Here is a 17,868-nt window from a genome sequence, read left to right on the forward strand (position 1 = left end):
ATGGCATGGTACATGTCATCAAAAATGATGTTTGTGAAAATCACACAAAAAAACCCTACTTGTGACATAATGTTAAGTTAAAAGAAGTTAAAGATATATGTCCATGGAAAAAAGAGTAGACAGAAATATTCCAGAATGTTAACAGTGATTGGGATCAGATGGCGAGATCCTGAGTGGCTTTTAAATTTTTTCTTTATTTTCCATATCTTCTCTATTGTGGTTATATTTTCTATGATGAAAATGTCTAAAAAATCTGTATTAATCAGAACCTTTTGAACCTTCTTAAAGATTTAGGGAACGCACGCAAAAGGAAAGTTGAAAACAATACAGTTTCACCCAACCTTTCATAATACAATAAGCCAGACATATTTATTAACTGTGACTCATATTTAGAACTTGACACACTGAATACAAGTACTATATCGTCTTACCTTATTAAAAACAACAGCTTCCTTATTCACCGAAAGAACTGAAAACTGCATCCAAAGTTCACGGAAATATGCCACAAGGGGCAGTAATATAGTTAAAGACAAAAAGAATTAAGTTTGTAGATTTAAATTAGTTAAAATTAAATCTAAATAACTTACATTTGCCCACGCTAGCCTCAGTTTCTTATTCCAAAATGTAACAGGTAAATGCCCTGCCTAGCATATCGATTTGTCATGAGAGCCAAAAACCAAATCCAAAACCTCAACACCTGAACCCTACACTTAGAGGAGCTGGAATCGACGAGCAATTTCCGATGAGCTGCCCAAGTCTACTTCCGATATGCTTGATTTGAATACTCACGGGTGGGTGCAAACGCGCCATCTTTTGATTCAGCCCATTTCTTTGCCGAGGCAGCTCGGCTGTCACAATGGTCTTTCCTAAATCGGCCTGCTGAACTCTCCCCGCCGTGATCCTACTTCCATCCTCCGAGATGGGACACTGTGGGCCCCTGGTGTGGCTTCCAGGCCTGGGGATAGCAATCCCGTCAGCCTTTGGGCTGGCTGGAGAGCCTGGCTAGTCTTCTCTGGCCCAAGCCACCCTTGTTATTTTTTCTATGAGTCCCATGATGAGAGAAAGTTTGCAAAGCATTGCTCTGGGAGCCGAGGGTGAGCACCTCTCTCTTTTGTCAGAAGCCACACTTCTACCCGGACAGCTAAGCTTGTTATCTGTCACCTCAATTATGCACCATACTGGACATCTTAGTTCATCAAGACCCCTGACAGTTTTTAGTTTTGTTTTCCACCCATGCTTTGCTTTTTGTGCACCCTGTCCGGGACTTACAAAGTTAGGCTTGGAAAGTCAATGTAGGATTTTACGTTTGTCTGTGTTAAATGCCATCTTGTTAAGTGAGATGGTTAAGATCCCATCTCAACAGAATCTTCTGGGACCCTGAGTTGATCCTCTGGTGGAATCCACAGTCCATTTCTACTCCAAGCCCCCTGCTGTGTGATGAGCTCGCCAGCTTTGCCCTTGTGTGACGGGAACCAGTTCCGCGCCCTCAAAGCTCCCTTCCCTATCACAGGATTTATCTCCAGACCTTCTGGTTCCTTATGCAATCCTCAGTTGATAAAGTTATTAAAGCTTCAGACTCCAAGCTTTCTAGCTTGGAATTTGCATTTTTGCAAAATTTATTCTTTCTTACCTGCCACTCCTGCACCCCCTCCTTTCCTGCACCCACTGCCCTAGAGTCCACACGACTCAGGGTTGGCCATGGTCGTGCTCATGCGCAGGACTGGCTGCCACCTCCTTGGGAGGAGAGGTCAGCTGTGCACCCATGAGCCAGAGCAGGGCCAGGTACCAAGCCCAAGACTTTCCACTAAAGAACATGCCTCAGATTGACTCACTTATCTTGGGGTACGGACATCAGTGGATGTACTCGACTCTCCGAACCCCCTCCTTCATCTTGCTCACAAGAGAAACTGCGAAAGATTTTTTGAAGTATTGACTCACTAAATCCACAGCGTTCTGCCTATCTACCCATCTAAAAACCCCATCAAACAGAAGATTGAACAAGGTTCATTATATTTGGCTTGTTCTTAGTCAATTCATGTTTCCTTTCGGTGCTCATGGCCTCACTAAGCACTGAAAAACCATCCCTGTAACAATCCATCTGACATGTTTTCCAGCTCACTAATCTGCACTTGCAAAGTCCTTCAGATCCAGCAATGGATGTGGAAGTTCTCTGAAAGTATGCAGGAGGAAGGGATGACAATCTCCTGGGAAGGCTGCATAGCAAAGGCTGGGTGGGGAGCTGGGAGCCACGGTGTGGCTTAGCGGTCTGGGACAGTCATGGGGATTATATGTGTGGTTTATGTGTAACTGACTGGAACAGCAGCGAAATCAGCAGACCAGCTTCAGACCAGATTCTCCCGGGGTCTAACCTAAAAGGCTGCATGGTGGCCATCGGGCATGGCATATGAAATTTTCCAGTTTATCTGGACAAAGGTTAAATTGACAGCATGTGTTACTGGGAGACACTTGACAGGTCAGTCAGACAGACCAGTGCTTTTCAACTTTTGCTATGCATATGAATCCACTGGACTCTGATTAAATGCTGAGTCTGCATTCAGGCCCAGGTGGGACCTGAGAGCTGCGTTTCTAACCTGTCCCCCCTACTGTGCCTGGCCACACACACTCACACACTCACACAAATGCACACACACCCATGCACACCCACGCACACTCATACTGCACACGCGTCTTCATGTTTTCCTTTCCCATTGACGGTGATGTGTAGAAAACACAAGGACTATGACATATTAGACATATTCTTAATGCAAATCAATTCTGCTTGTGTGAAGTTTTCCATAAAAATACATTCTAAGACACATAGGACTTATTTCTGACCTCTTCAGTGTAAGACAACCTTTCTGGAGTTCTGCGAGGGCTGTGTTATGGATAAAATCGTGTTACATTTAGGTCGAGTTTTGATAGTTAGAGCTGTGGGCTTGACTTGAGGGATTCTGAGCTCCAGCATCCATGGAGAGCCCGGCAGTCCTGGAGATTTTCCAGTCACTTGTGATTTTGAGTTTTGCTGTTGCCAGCTGTGACTGTTTGTTTTCTCCGAACTCTGTGGGGGAACAACTGCCAACGCCCGGGTGGGAGCAAGTGTGTATGTGTGTGTTTGTGCTTGTGTGTTCATGCGTGCTAACTAAACAGTGCAGAGTCCCCATAGTTTCCTCCTTGTTGAGAAGCAGGAAGGTAGAAGGGAGAAAAAAAAATGGTCTGGAGTGGGAAAGAGTACCAGAAAAGTCCTTAAAATGAAATCTCTCCTCTCCACTAGAGAGTCTTTAAAGAGAGTAAGCTAAACCGACTGAAGGAAAATTCGGGTGACAAACTCCCATCTTGGGAGGCAAGTACCTGCGATGGGCTGAAGCTTCTGGACCCTTATTTTCTAGCCCACAGCCTTCCTACCTCCCAGTTGGTAAATTTGTTTGGCTCAAGGCGCGGGTCTTCCCCGTGGTTCAGCTTTTCTTACAGACCACCTACCCAGTGGGAAATCTTAAACACCTCGGGGTGAGACAGCCCTCACCCTTCCAGGTCCCTGGCTTCTGCCCAGCAGCCCTGGAAGACCTCCGTGTGTGTCCCGAGTATTTGAGACAAGTCTGGGAGCTCACAGTGCAAGCTTTGTCCCAAAGCTGCAAACCACCAGCCGCTGCCCCTTTGCCTCGCCCCCTCTGGTCTCTCCTGGTCCACACTCCTTGACCCTGTGTCAGTTTTCTCTCTTTCTTTGAAGGAGGAAAGATCAAAAGAGTAATAAAGAAAAGACAGCGGGGTGGAGGGAGGAGAGGAAAGGGAGGGGGAGAAAAAGGAGAAGAGGAAGGAGGGTGGGGGGCGGGGAGACGGAAATGATAAGATGTCTCGTGGGAGGGAAAGCAGGTCTGAGGCCCGCACCCACCCACCCACCCATGCAAGCGGCCTCCCGCTGCTCCCCCAGTGCCAGGGCTCACTGCGGGGGCTGGGGCGGATGCTTCTGGCTGCGGGGAGAGAAAACCCAAGCGCCGACCTCTAAGGGTGGCACTGGCGCCCGCCGCTGAGCGGTCCAGAGGCGCCACGCGCTGGGGCGGTCTCTTGCCCCTTTGCCTGTGGTTCAGCGTCTGGAAGGTCCTCGGGCACCTGTGGGCTTCGGGCTCGCGCTGGTTCCTCCCGTTAGCTTGAGATGCGGCCCTGAAGGGGTGGGTGTCCCACACGGCCAAGCCCAGCCCCGGCCTTGCTCCCGTCTGGACCTCGGAGCCCCCCCGAGCACCTCACCGGGGGCAGGAGGAGGCCACGCGTGCAGCGGCTTCGCCCGTCCCTGAATCCCCCGCGGGACTGCGCGGGGCGCGCCGGCGGGCCTGTCCCCCGGGGCTGGGGAGGGTCAGCCCGGCCCACACCTCTGGGCTGCTCCGCCTTGGAGGGAGGGTGAAAGGTCCCTTGAGGGTCTGCTGGGCTGTGCAGTGAGGTTTAGCTTCAGCCGTCAGTGGATGCCCCTCCCGGCACAGATGGGCCTTGAACGTGCCTGCAGAGCCACTTCCAGAGGGGGCCGCCTTACAGCCAAGACCGCTCTGCTCATTCTGTTAAAATCCGTGTCCTTAGCTAGATTGGAACCTTTGGTTTCTCAATTAAAGCTCATGAGTCTATCAAATAATCACAGCTACTTGGTAATGACTAGAACAGGAAGGCATTCTGGGATGCTCTGCGGAAAAGAATCCAAGCAGCGGAGGCAGCAGCTGCTAGGAAATTGCATCGTCCCCAGGTAGATAAGCCCTGTTCCCAAATAAATAGCCCTGCAGCCCAGATAAGACTTAACGAGCAAACCAGACTTGGTTTAAACCGGCCTCCACCCACGTCTAGCTTAGGGATTTGGGGGACGGTACTTGATCTTTCTAAGCCTCATTTTCCTCATCAGAAAAATAGGCGTTATCGCAGCACCCTTGTCAGAGCGGGGCACTGCCGGTGAACCCTCAGGCTAAGTGATCCATGACAATTTAAACTCCCTGGACAAGTCCTGGCCCACAGGCTGTCATTATCACAGAGAGAGGGCCCGGTGGGGAGCAGGGGGAATCACCCCAGGATGATTGAGTGAAAGGTGGTGAGGGCGGGGAGGCTGGGCACGGGTTCCAAGAGGAGGTGGGGACGTTGTATGTGAGTGTGAGTGTGAGTAGGTTCACACACAACAGGGTAAGGAGAGAGACTGGGCAGAATGGTGGTGCCACGTGCACAGCGAAGGTCTGAGCAGTGTGTCCTGGGGCCTGCGGGTGGCCAGCCTGACTCGTGCCAAGGGTTCCTGCAAAGAGCATTGGAGGAAATGGTGGGAAGGCATGTTGAGAAGCTGGAGAGCCTTGAAGAAAGGGTTGGCAGTCCTTCTCCCGGGGCTGGGGACTTTGGAGCAGCTCAGTGATTGACAAGACCCCATTATTTTGAGAGCACTGGTGGGGATGCAGCACAAGGGGAGGGTTATAAGAGAGCCATAAAAGAGGTTAGCTGACAGTATCTCCTCTCGCGGATGGGTCAGGAGGGGCAGGTGGCCACGGCCTCCCTTTCCTGGGTGCTGCCACCTGGTCGTGAGCCCAGGGGGACAGGGGCCCGGCCATGAGCCGCCTGCAGAATGCTGTGGTCACAGCAAGCAGAGGCCCTGATCTGAACCCCACAAAGAACCCAAGTCGGGGACCCGCAGTGCTGCCCTGGGCTGAGCCCCGTGTTTGGGGACAGAAGAGTCCCAGGCTCTGGAAGGAAACACGAGAGCTGGGGCTGGCTGAGACCCCACAGACCCTGGCAGCCCACCAGCCTCAGGCGGGTTTGACTTCGAGTCTGTAACACACAGCCTTGTGCAATGCTAGGGGTTAACGTGCAGCGCCCGGTACGGGTATTTCGTAAGGCTTTGGCACGTTTTCTGAATGATTCTGGCTGTGTGCCCAGCTCTTGAGTTTCCTGTTCATAGTTCCCGAAATGTGTCATTGCCGAGGGATTAAATGGTAACAGGCTGCGAGACAGGCATCGCCGAGAGCCCACTTTCTCCTTCCAGCAGCCTCTGGGCCCGCCGCCTCACTCCATAAGAACCGAGCTGTCACTCTCGCCGGCACAGGACCAGACTCCAGGCTCTTCTGGAAAAAGAAAAAGAGCTTAGCAACTCTGTCCGGGACTGTGGGATCTTAGTGTTTTTTTTTTTTTTTTCCAATCTTCAAAATGCACTTCTGTTTTCAGTAACCAACTGCAACTCAGCATCTGGGAGAAGAAACTGTGGGTTTACTCTGAGAACTGCAGGCCCTCTGAGGCCGGCCATCCAAATTCCGCAGCAGCGAAGAGCAGAGCTGGTAAGACAATCGGCTGCACTTTGGGCTTTTTGCTTCCTTTTTTTTTTTTAAATATAGACATTGATGAGCTATTTAGGAGTGACAAATGGTATCTGATGGAACTGCTGATGCTATCTTGTTTACTGAAACGAGATCTTAAGGATGTTTTGAAATTATGTGGTTTTGTAGGTATATATAATGGTAAGATGTGTGTATGCATTATATTAAGAGGAGAATTCACAAATATGACCATGTGCTATTACATCTGTCATTTTCTATGGAAGATCATCGATGAAATGTATGGACAGTTGTTTTATAACTGCATACTACATATAAGCTATAAGCTGTCATGCAATTTTAGGTATAGGTTGTTAGGTTGTTAAAAGAGGGGCATTGTAAGTAAAGTCTTTTTAAAATGCTATCATTGGGTGGTGCGATGGTGGCTTAGCAAGCAGAGTTCTCGTCTGCCATGCCAGAGACCCGGGTTCAATTCCTGGTGCCTGCCCATGAAGAAGAAATGCTATCATTGATGTTAGAATTAATACTTATTTTATCACTTTCCATTAAGCCACTACAGTTTTAGAGGGACATAATCTGGCCCAATGTTTGATTGAGAATATTGCATTATTATGAACAAACATTCATTGATTGCAACTAAAGTTATAATGTATTATATTAATAAGGCTTGTGCGTGTTTTCTTCAATATGGGCTTAAATGTAATTTTAAGACCATGAGGATGTTTTTTTTTTTGTACCCAGAGGCTCTTCAAATGCTACACCTCTTGCTCCACAGAAGACCCTCCACTCTAAGAGGGGATTGTAAATGTTGCCTTGCATTTCTTTTTGGTGTTTTGGGTCTTTTGGACATCCTTGACCTCTGTGGTTTCGATCACTAGTGTTGTCATGGGAAAGAATAAGAAAATGGGACAGAATCTGAAATGTTAAGGAAAGGAAATAAGAAAACAAGGAGGGAAGCAATTTAAGATGCACCATCCAATTCAATTCGATTTAGAAACCCCTATTGCCTTCCTGCAAAGTGTGAGGAGTTTGGCACTGCGGCTGGGAGAGCCGGTGCAGCAGCAGCCTGCCGGCGCAGTGAAGCATCTCTTAGGCCAACAACCCAAGAGGCGAGCGGAGAACAAGAATGTGTGACAGTTGTCTAGAATTTGTGTTCATTCAAATGTCCTCAGCAGTAGGGAAAAGAAGTGTCACCCAGAAAGAGCAGGAAGGGCCCTTGCAAAAGATAGAATGTGATCTTTCTAATGAGTTTTAAAAGATTCTTATAGCCTTTCTCAATTCAACATATAATCTTTCTACCCACAAGCTTTATTGGGCAGAGCCTGTCGGCTTACTTAGGAGAAAAGGTGGACAGACATGGCCAAGGAATAGCTAAAGTTCACATCCGCAAAATAACCTCCAAGAATTTACCCAAGCAGTGCATGCTCATTGGAAAAAATAAAATGAAATATATATATGCATATGCATGTAAAAAAAATAAGAAGGAAAATAAAAATCATCCCCAAATCCATCACTATGAAATAATAACTGTAAGCATTTTGGTGGGTATCTTCTTCTTTGGGATATATTTCAGTTTTTAAAAGTACACCCATACTGTATATGCTGTTTTATCACCAGCTTTTACCTCTTAACAATATATTGGGAGCATCTTGCCACGTTAATGAATTTCCTTTTCCAAAAGCCTTTTAGTTGTATTGTGCAGTTTAGAAATCCAGTCGATAGATATTTGATCATTTTATTTTCTGTTATTAACAATACTAAAATTAACATCCTTGTAACTAAACCTTTGCATCTATTTGTGATCATTTCCTTTGGATAAATTCCCAGAGACAGAATTGTTGGGTCAAAGGGCAGGAGCATTTAAAAAGTTTTTGACATCTCTTGTGACATTAATCCTAGTAAAGTGCTATTAATTTATATTCCTACCAACACTATGTCAATGCCCATTTTCCAACAGTTTCACCAACAATGGGTTTTTCCATTTTTAAAACAATTTTGCTGATCTGACAATGGGCATGGGGTATTTTATCATTTTAATTTGTTTTGAGGAAACCCTTTGTAAAAACTTCTGACTTTTTATTCTTCCCGTTGGGTTCAGCTTCTTGTCATTTCTGGTTACTCATTGCCAAGGCAATCACCTCTTACAGTAACTTATACCAACGTAATTTCTGCATCCTTTGACCTCGTTTGACATCTCTCAGTGATTCTGCTTAAATGTGGGGAATCAGATGCCTTTGTTCTGACTTTTTACTGAGTGCACGATCTGGTTCAAGCTGCCTCCTTTTCTTTGATCAAATTTAGAGATAAGGACTCTAGAGATATCAACCCACCAAGACGGTACTGGGGTATAATGAGACAAGATGGAGGAAAGTTTTGAGATTAGAAAGAAAGTAAAAATGCAAACTGTCCTTATTACGATTGTTATTACTAGCAAATTTCTGTATACCGTCACCTATAAAGTAATAGTTTGTGGAGTGCAGCAAGCTGAAATTTTGAGTCTTCTAATTCTAAATTTGGAAAGCGTGTGTGTGTGTGTGTGTGACAACTTATTTCTTGATTCTTAGATTCATCAGCAGTGTGTGATGCTTTCCAGTAGCACAAGGATGCACTTTTGATGAAAAAACAGTTTCTGTTTTATTGCATATTTATTTCACTGAGTACAGCACGGTTCCCTGTCCTTCTCCATATTGTGTTGCCATCCCTCAGTGCTTTGATCTGAATCTCCTGGGACTGGTTGCTCCTCGAAGGCAGGGCTGCTTTCAAGAGTCTTTCTCTCTCCAGGCCCTAGTTTGAGGTCAGGTATTCAGTGGGGGCTCAATAAATGTTTCTTGCCTCAGTGAATGGCAGGGAACTAGAAACCTGGCCACCTGATTGTGCAGAGAAAGGAATATCCCCTGAAGGACTCACAGAAGATTTTAAAAATCAACCAGGATGCAGCTTTCCTAGGGCTGACTGATTACTTTACTTGTTCAGTTTAGTTGGGATTGGTTAGTGTTTCTACTGAGTCAATCCCTAAATCTCTTGATGATTATTATGCAAATCAGTGCAAGCCAAGGGTAGAACCAGGAAAATGGAGAGCACAGTCTTGTAAGTGCAACGCTCCTCGAGTTGGTATGAGGATGAAAAGCTTTACAGGTGGGTGGGCCATGGTGGCTCAGTGGCAGAGTTCTCGCCTGCCATGCCGAAGACCCGGGTTTGATTCCCGGTGCCTGCCCATGTTTAAAAAAAAAAAAAAAAAAAGCTTTACAGGTGGCACAAATTTTTCGCTTTGACTCCCGGGCTCAGTGTTGGGCTCTAAAATCCTAACTGAGGTTTAGCGGCAGGTTTGAATCTGGAACTGAATAAATAATAACGATGTTGATAATAACAATAGCTTATACATCACTGAGCAGTTACCATGGGTGAGGCTCTAAGAATGTTAAATATGAGGCAGTATATCATCACCTTACTTTCCAGATTAGGAAACTGAGGCAGAGAGAAGTTAAGTAAACTCAAGTCCCAGCAGTAGCCAGTGCAGAGCTGGGGTCTCTAACGCGGACCTGATGGCGCTTTGTCTTGTCCGTCAGCCTTCCCGTTTGTCATGCGCTGCCGAGGAAGGCTCCCTGCAGCCATCCACTCTCATCTCTCTCACCTCCTTCCAAGGTTGGGCTCATGACCCAGCTCTGTGGCTAAACAAGCAGACACTCTGCTAAGTCCTGCAAGGGGCCCAGCGGTGCGCAGCTGCCCAGGACAGATGCCTCAGGCTGCACGGGGCCCTTTCAGCCTTGGGGGACACCCAGTGCTCGCTGCACCCCGTCCACAGCCCGGTTCCCCTGCGTGGAGCTGTGGGTCCTGGCGACGCGGCTGGGGTACCCCTTCCTTTGTGTGGGGGGCGGGGGGGCTCAGGACCCGGAATCCACATGGGCAGTCTGCATTCAATAAACCGTGAAGTGTTACCTCGAGTTGATTTTCGGGTCGGAACATGGCACAGACAACCAGTTAATCATGTCACCCTAGACAGGATGGATATGTAAATTACATGTGGAAACTTTCCTTGTGATTCCCATCCATGGAGCCCCCAGTTCTGCACCTAAGAAGTCCAAAGAATGTCTCCAGGGATGCTGGGCGAGCACTGGCTTGGGAGTGGAGGCCTGGCTTCATTTTCTCCTGGGCAACTTATCTTCTCTTTGCTTAGTTGTTCCCATTATGTAAAATAATTAATAATAATAATGAGATTAAAATATATTTTAAAATAGTATTTTACTTACTGTTAAACTTTTTAGTAAATTTTGGAATTTTTAAACTAGATTACAGATTGAGCTGCATTTTCTTTAACCTCTTGATGTATAAATTTGCAAACTTTTTGCTATAACAGCCAGCGTTGTGATGCATAACAGCCCTTGCCTGTGTCATTTTGCAGAAGCACAAGCAAGCGTATTTGTTAGCTAAATTCCAAGAAGTGGAATTACTGGGTCAGAGCACGTGTGCATTTCAGATTTTGATGCATCTTTCAAAATTGTCCGACCCCTCCTGAGCAGGTTGTGTCAATTAATACCCCCACCGGGAATGTTTGTGAGAAGGCTACCCCCTGGGCTTGTCCAGACATAATGTTAGCAAACTTGTTTCTATTAAACTTTGGTAGGCGGATGGGTCAAAGATAACTCAGTGTCCTTTAAAATTTTTCCAGCCTCATATGGTATGTAACTGAGGTTGAGCATCTTTTCAATCATGATCCTGGCTTTTGTCCATTTGGCTTCTGCTTGAGCCCTTGTTGTGTGCCAGCCCGGCGTGGGGTGCGGGGGCTTCCGGGCTGGCGAGGGGGTCCTGGCTCCTGCCTGCAGGGTCCTACGAAGCACCAGGCGGCACAGACGGGTGCCGGGCCGGTGACTGATGCCCGAGTCCTACCCAGCCCTGTGATGGGTGTCCTCGGGGAGGAGGGGACATAAGAGGGGGTCTCAGGGATGAGAAGGAGCCAGGCAGGCCGAGGGGGCAGGGGCAGAGGAGAAGAGGAGCGGAAGGTCTAGCCGCATCTGGGGAAGAGAGTAGGAGGGGGTCCCGGGGGGCTTGGAGACGGGGATGGGGTCAGGACACGTGTGGAGGGTTTGGATTTTATTCTGAATGTCGGGTAGACTGCAGTCATGGGCTGGGAGATGGTGCCAGTGTCTGCATAAGGCCTGGAAAGCCTTACATGTAGACTGTAAATCCTCACCTGGCTGACACCATGGAGGGGCAGACTCTGTGTAAAAGCACCTGGTGGGCCTTGTTGCATCTGCCACAAGAGAGGGTGGCGGGGGCGGCCATCGAGGCAGGCTGGCACCTGGGCCCCTGTGCTCAGGCTTAGCCCCGAATCCCTCAGTGGTGACAAGTAGCAAATGCCTAAACATGACCATGGAGACATTACGTGAACACACTCTGCCTCAGAAATAAAACTCAGCTTACAAAGAGCTTGCCGTAATTCATTAGCTCAGGCATCGCCAAATGAGCTGATCATTTGGACACCCTTTTGAGGGCTCAGGATCCTGTTTTTGGTGCTGGATGCTGAGAAGATGATGCAGTGGAAGGGAAAGTACAAAGATGAGTAAAATGTGGACCAGCTCACGGTCTAGTAGGGGAGGCAGGGCCAAAGGTCAACACAGGCAAGGGGGCAGGGAGGGGACCCAGCCACTTCTGTGATCAGGTGGGAATCCGGCGTTGACGAGTGAATTGGCCTCCAGGGACAACGGGTGCTGGGGAGGCCCAGGGCTGGAGGCTGGGAGAGAGCCTCGTGGTGCGCCTCTTACAGCCTTTTCTACAGATGCAGGTGGTTACTGCACGCATTAGAGAGACATTCGAGTCAGAATGATCCCTCCTTGCCCTTGAGGCCACAGCTCTGCTCTAGACAGGTGAGTTCTGGGGCCTTATTATCTGGGGAAGCTCTCTCTGCTGTGCCTCCTCTCCCTCTGGCCCCTCTGGTTCCTCATCGCCAGCTGCTCTGCCCACAGGCCCACGGCGCTGCACGAGCATGTGGAGGGCGTGTGGGTATGGAGGTGACCACAAGCTTAGGTCCCCGGCGGATGACGCTCTAAGCCTAGGGCTACTTCCTCCTTGTGGAGACACGCAGGGCAGAGACAAAGTCAGTGGCTGGCACTTCCAGGCCCATCTCCACAGCAAAACTGGCATCAAGGGTAATTTGAGGCCCGAGCAGATGTGGGGGGGAGGGGACAGGGCTAGGGGTTAGTGTGTGGCTGTCAGTGTCTGGGATAAAGGCCCTAGGAAGATGCAGCAGGCAGCAAGTGTTCATTGCTCAGCAGGAAGTGGAAAGGCAGCAGGGTCTGTTAGCACCGCCGTGAGCTGAGCTCCACCACCTGGATCAGGAAAAGGAGGGAGGAATCGGCTTCTGAGAAGAAACTCCACCAGCGAATTACAGGTGTACAACCCGGACAGGGCTGCCCAATAGAGTGGAAAGTGGGGAGGGGGTGAAAGAGGCAGCAAAAGAAAAGTCCAGAAACATACTTAGAAAATTTGAAATGCATATGTGCTGATCATAATTGAAATATGTTTTTAGCATAACAGATCTTTAGGCTTTTGATTTACCTCTTTTTGCATTCAGTCGGTCCTTGACAATATTCTGACTAGCTTCACAGACTAAAATTTCAGGAAGGACTTTCATAAGCTTTCTACACCAGACAGTCTCTGAATCAATGAACAAATGAATGGTGATGCTGCTATAGAATCAGGCAACCGCCCTTGCTTCTCTTTTATGAGACTTTGTCTTTTTTTTTCATTTGAGGAGAACTTATTTTAAGTGAACACACAGAAGTTATCTTCTGTTTTGTTGTCTTTCTAAAAATGCCAAACCTCTTGACAAATCCCTTTTAAGCCGAGGTGAGCTGCGTGGCTTTTGCTGACCGTAGCTGCCCAGATACTTGTGACAATAACCTGTTCTAACACAACCACAACACCAACACATCCCAAAGCCATGATCATCTGCAGCCCCCACCCCTCCCAACCCCCAACCAGACATTGCTGTGGCTTCCCTGCCTCTATTCCGGAGTCAGTGACCCCATAGAGTTTGACAAGAACATTTGGGCCAGCTCTTCTTAGACCTTTTATCACCCAAAACCTCCCTGGCTTGCCCCTTGGTTTCTCTCGCTCTGCGCTGACCTGCAGCCACTGGTGCTGAGGTGCCCACAGGGTGAGCTTCCTTGCCCAAGCTCCACCCTCATCCCGCAGCCCCCACCTCGCCCGGCAGCCACGACCACCTCCTCCCTGCGACGTCTGGGTGCTGTTCAGACATGAACTTGAGTCCGTGCAGTTACACTGCCAAGCGGGTTTTATTATTTCCAACTTGTCCCAGAGGGAATGGAGGCTCAGAACTCTTAGGGATGTTTCTCAAATTTGCAGCAACTAAATAAGAGTCAGGATTTAAACACGGGTCTGCTGGGCTGTTAAATCTCTTTGCGTTTCCCTGTGCTGGCCTGATGAGGACAGAAACCCTGGTGAATGGAGCGGTTCTTTTCCATGCATAGCCAAAATCGTTCTCATTTGTATGGGGCGCTGATGGTTTTGAGTCTGTTCACATAAAACGTCTTGTTACGGTTCCCTCCTTTCATTTTAATAGGAATTTAGAATCCACATTGGTACATGGTATCTGGAAGCTAGTTTTTAAAGAAGGTGTTACGTGAGAGGGTTAATTTTTTGCCTCTGAAGTAGTCAATGGAAAACATTTAAGCCAAAATCAATACAAAAGTAATACATATAATAATAAAGTATAAATTCAAGTATAATAGGGATTCGGGAGATATTTCTCTGGAATGCCTGCCTGAAGTAGGTGAGAGAGATCTGGTTTCATACATAGTGGGAGCTGTCTGTTAAAGAATAATATGTAAAACGGTTATGCAAAGATTCACGGAATTTCTTTTCTTAAAGGAAAAAAAGTGACTATGGTTAGTGGTAATAGAATGTGTAGTGAGAATAGCCATTACTACCTTCTTTGAATAAATTACCTTCAAGGTTTAAGCATTTCTCAAGATCAGCGTATTGGGTTACAGAGATGAGTCACTGGGGAGAAGGGAAGGTTACATTTTTGCTGTTGTTATAACGTGGGAAATTACACCCCACATCACTCACCGCATGTGAATTTTTATCATCAACCTCAAATTCTGAGATTTATTTAGCTGCAAGATCAGAGCTCTAAATTTTTTATCCCAGATGGAACTTTAAAAATTCTACATAATGCAATGTGACACAGTGTACAGAGGAAAGAGAAAAAAAGCCTGGGGAGTGGAACAAGCACTTCTTTTACTATAACCCCTCCCTCAATGAACACACACACGCACACATGCACACATGTGACACACACGCACACACACGTACCCCCCCCATACATGCACACACACACACACACACACGCCCGCTCCACAACAGCCTAAACCTCAGTCTGGATCTGACGTCCAGGTGGGAACTTATTGTTCTAGGAAAACCTGCCCTTGTACTTGAACTCTCTTCCTTCTCCTGCTGCAATTTGCTGGGTCTTAATAGAAAGCGAATCCACTCAGTTAGGTACAAACAGGACAACCACCTGCTGCACAGACGGCTCACGCTGTTGGAGGCAGGTGGTTGTCAACCCTGGCTGCACATTGGAATCACCTGGGGAGTCTTCAAAACCCCTGCCGCCCGGCCTGGCCCCAGAGGCTCCGATGGGACCGGTCTGGGAGGCAGCCTGGGCACAGGGTGTTTTGTAGGAACTCCCTCAGACGCTTACGCTGTGCAGCCATGGCTGAGAGCCACTGCTCCGGGAAGCACCCAGCCCTGAATTCACTTACTGAGCCAACCAAAGGAGTGGTAGCCCAACAGGGTGTCCACAGGGGTTGCCAAATCCTGCCTGCCAGGGGAATTCAGGTCCATTTCCCATAAAATCTTATCACTGGCAGTTAGCAAAAATCCACTTTCATTCATTTGACAACTATTGAAACATCTGTGTTGAAACTACAGTCAGAGATAGAGCCTGCCTTTAGGCATCTGAGTAGTGGGGAGAGAAAAACACAAGCAGAAAGAACAGGGCTTGCCAAGTGCCGACGGAGAGGGGAAGCTGATGAACTAGACGCGCTCGGGTGTGGGAGAGGAGCGTTTCCTATTTCTCCTGCTTGGAGGGGTGGGGAAATCCTAGACCTCCCTCTGGAAGAAGTGGCACAGGATTTAGGATGGGACTTAGAGGGTGAGGAGAAGGAGGAGCTGAGCTGGACGAGAAAGGAGCAGGAGAAAGGAAGCAGACTTGGGAGGTTCCTACGGGGGCAACATGCTTCAAAACGTAAGTTAAAGAGATCAAGGAGGGCCTGGAAAGCTAGATTGAGTGGCTCAGGCTTTATCTGGGAGGCAGTAGGGTGCCCTATATTCTCAGGTTGAGGCAAAGGGCAAGGAGGGGCTCGCACCATTTGCCCAGCTAATCTGGATGGTATAAAAGAAAAGTGTGTGTGGTTTTTGTTGTTTTTTTTTTTTTTTTTTTGCTGTCTGGTTTGACAAGGTTGAAATGAAGCCCACATTTACCACGCAGTAACAGGATAGCTCAGACTTCCCCCAAGGCATTGCTGCCTTTTCTTCATCTCTCTCCTTTGCTCTAACTTCTAACACTTTCTTCACACCCCAACCACCACCTACACTGAGGAAGAAATTTAAGGGCTCTTTCCCCCCCATTTCATCTTGGTGCCACAAGTAACAATTGTGAAGCCCCGAAGATAGGAAGATTGGATGCAGCTAGCAAGAGGCCATATGGTTAGCACGTCATTTACCTAACACTCTTCTGCCACAATAACCCTTAAGTAAATAGGGTAACTGATTTTTTTTAAAGGTCAGCCAGATTTTGGCATAAAGGGCCAAGGCACTTCCGCACATAATGTTTCCGGATTAATCTTACTGTGTCTTAATGCTTTTCGATTTATTTTGAAAGTTTTGGTTCCAAGAAAGATCGTAAGTGTTTCAGATGACTCAGCCTGAAAAGGGAGTAGAGAGAGATGAATTTTTCTCCCACTGAGATCACTTTTTCCAAGTCTGATTTTAAATGATCAAAAAGTTGTTATCAGGTGCCCTGTGCTGTTAGAGCTCGGGCAGGATCCAAAATACAGATGGGTGCCCGTTGTCCTAAAGCCTCACACCTGCCTGCACTCCCTTTGCCTCGGATTGGAGGCGAGGGGTGGAATTGTGAGCACGCCTTCCAGACTCGCTCCTAGCACTTTCTTTACGACTAGGCTCACGTGTTTCTAGATAAAATTTGTATGTTCTGCTCTTAACCGTTCTGATGGTAATCTATAATTCCATCCTGACATCATGTTTGACCGCAATTGAAAGAAGCTAATGAGAAATGGGAAAAACAAAAAAATCATTTGTGAAAGAGAATGCTTATTTATATGTGAATTTTAGATACATGACAATGCAAGGAAAGAAAAGAGCAAAAGGTTTCTATTTTCAATATTGTGCAGTGTTGTCGCCATACTTGCATCTTTTCTCCATCAAACCACACGTCCAATATGGGATTGGGAAGACATTCCTGAAACTCCTTATGGCCTACCTGAACTCACAGAGCCTTCACTGTCTTGGAGCTCAATAGAAAAGAGGGAGGCTGGAGGCCACCTCGGTTCTGTCTCACCTGTGATTTCGTATTGCTTGTGGCATCCCCATGCGTGCACATTTGTTTCTTAGCTCCCCTGGTATCATTACAAAATAAAGTTGCCCCATTATTACTCTTTAGTTACCTCCAACTTCTCTTATCTCTAAACTACCATCAACTTCTCTCTTCTCTTATCTGTCTTCAAAGAGCGTCTTTGAACCGCCATCCTAACTTTCTCTGGTGGGATAGGCTTCCTGCATTCCCCCACTTATTACAATTAGTTGAACCTCATCTTGTTCCAAAGAGGATTTAAGGCAGCTTGTTCCTTGTTTAAATGTGTCGATGCGAATCCTTTGGGGGATGTGTGACATGGATTTCTCAGAAATGGTATTTGTGCTGGGGGAGGGGGCAGGGGCCCCACGGGGTAGAAAACATCGACTCTGTCCAGTTTTCCAACTGCATGAATTTCAAGAGTCACCCTCCTTGTTATGACCTTGGAAAAGTACCAAAGTGGCTACCTCCTGGGAATTTTCCATCTAAATCGGTCCACTAGTGTAATAAGGAATGTGCTTATAAAGTATCAAGAGAATAAATACATTTTTAACTGCAGGAAAATAGGCATATATTCCTACAAGGAACAAAGAAAACATTTACCAGAAGGTTATGGTAGAGGCTTAACTTCACGTTGAAGTTAGGTGATCCCTGTCTTTCAATAAATCAAGCATACCTAGTTAAAACATAAGCTTCGAAAATAATCCTGTATCCACAGGGAGTTTTCCTTTCTTGAAACACTTTGTACTGCCATGTGAAGTTGGGAGGTTTACTATGGAAACTAAATTGCACTTTATTTGGTCTGCTGACAATTAGAAAATAGATTTTCCGTGGCCTGTAGGATATTGTTTTAAATGTAACCGCATCAGATTAATTTCTGGAACTCACACTCACTCCAAAGACGCAACTATAAGATGCATTAATAGCATTCCTTCAAACACCATGTGCTGAGAAGTATATATATTTATGTGTACAGCT

General features: G+C 47.1%; 1 protein-coding gene across 6 annotated transcripts in view; it reads left to right on the forward strand.

The window, feature by feature from the left end:
* Positions 1–5,940: 5,940 nt before the first annotated feature.
* The window catches only part of IL1R1 (interleukin 1 receptor type 1), a 66,267-nt gene continuing 54,339 nt past the window's right edge, over positions 5,941–17,868 (forward strand). For 2 of the 6 annotated variants that reach the window (XM_077133965.1, XM_077133971.1), the window contains exon 1: positions 5,941–6,281. The gene's annotated coding sequence lies outside the window, so the exon portion shown is untranslated. Of the gene's footprint in view, positions 6,282–14,804; positions 15,547–17,868 lie in introns of those variants that run through there. The other 4 variants (XM_077133976.1, XM_077133974.1, XM_077133964.1 and 1 more) reach the window with 4 other exon arrangements.

The sequence above is a fragment of the Tamandua tetradactyla genome, chromosome 17 (genome assembly GCF_023851605.1).
Source record: "Tamandua tetradactyla isolate mTamTet1 chromosome 17, mTamTet1.pri, whole genome shotgun sequence".
Taxonomy (NCBI): domain Eukaryota; kingdom Metazoa; phylum Chordata; class Mammalia; order Pilosa; family Myrmecophagidae; genus Tamandua; species Tamandua tetradactyla.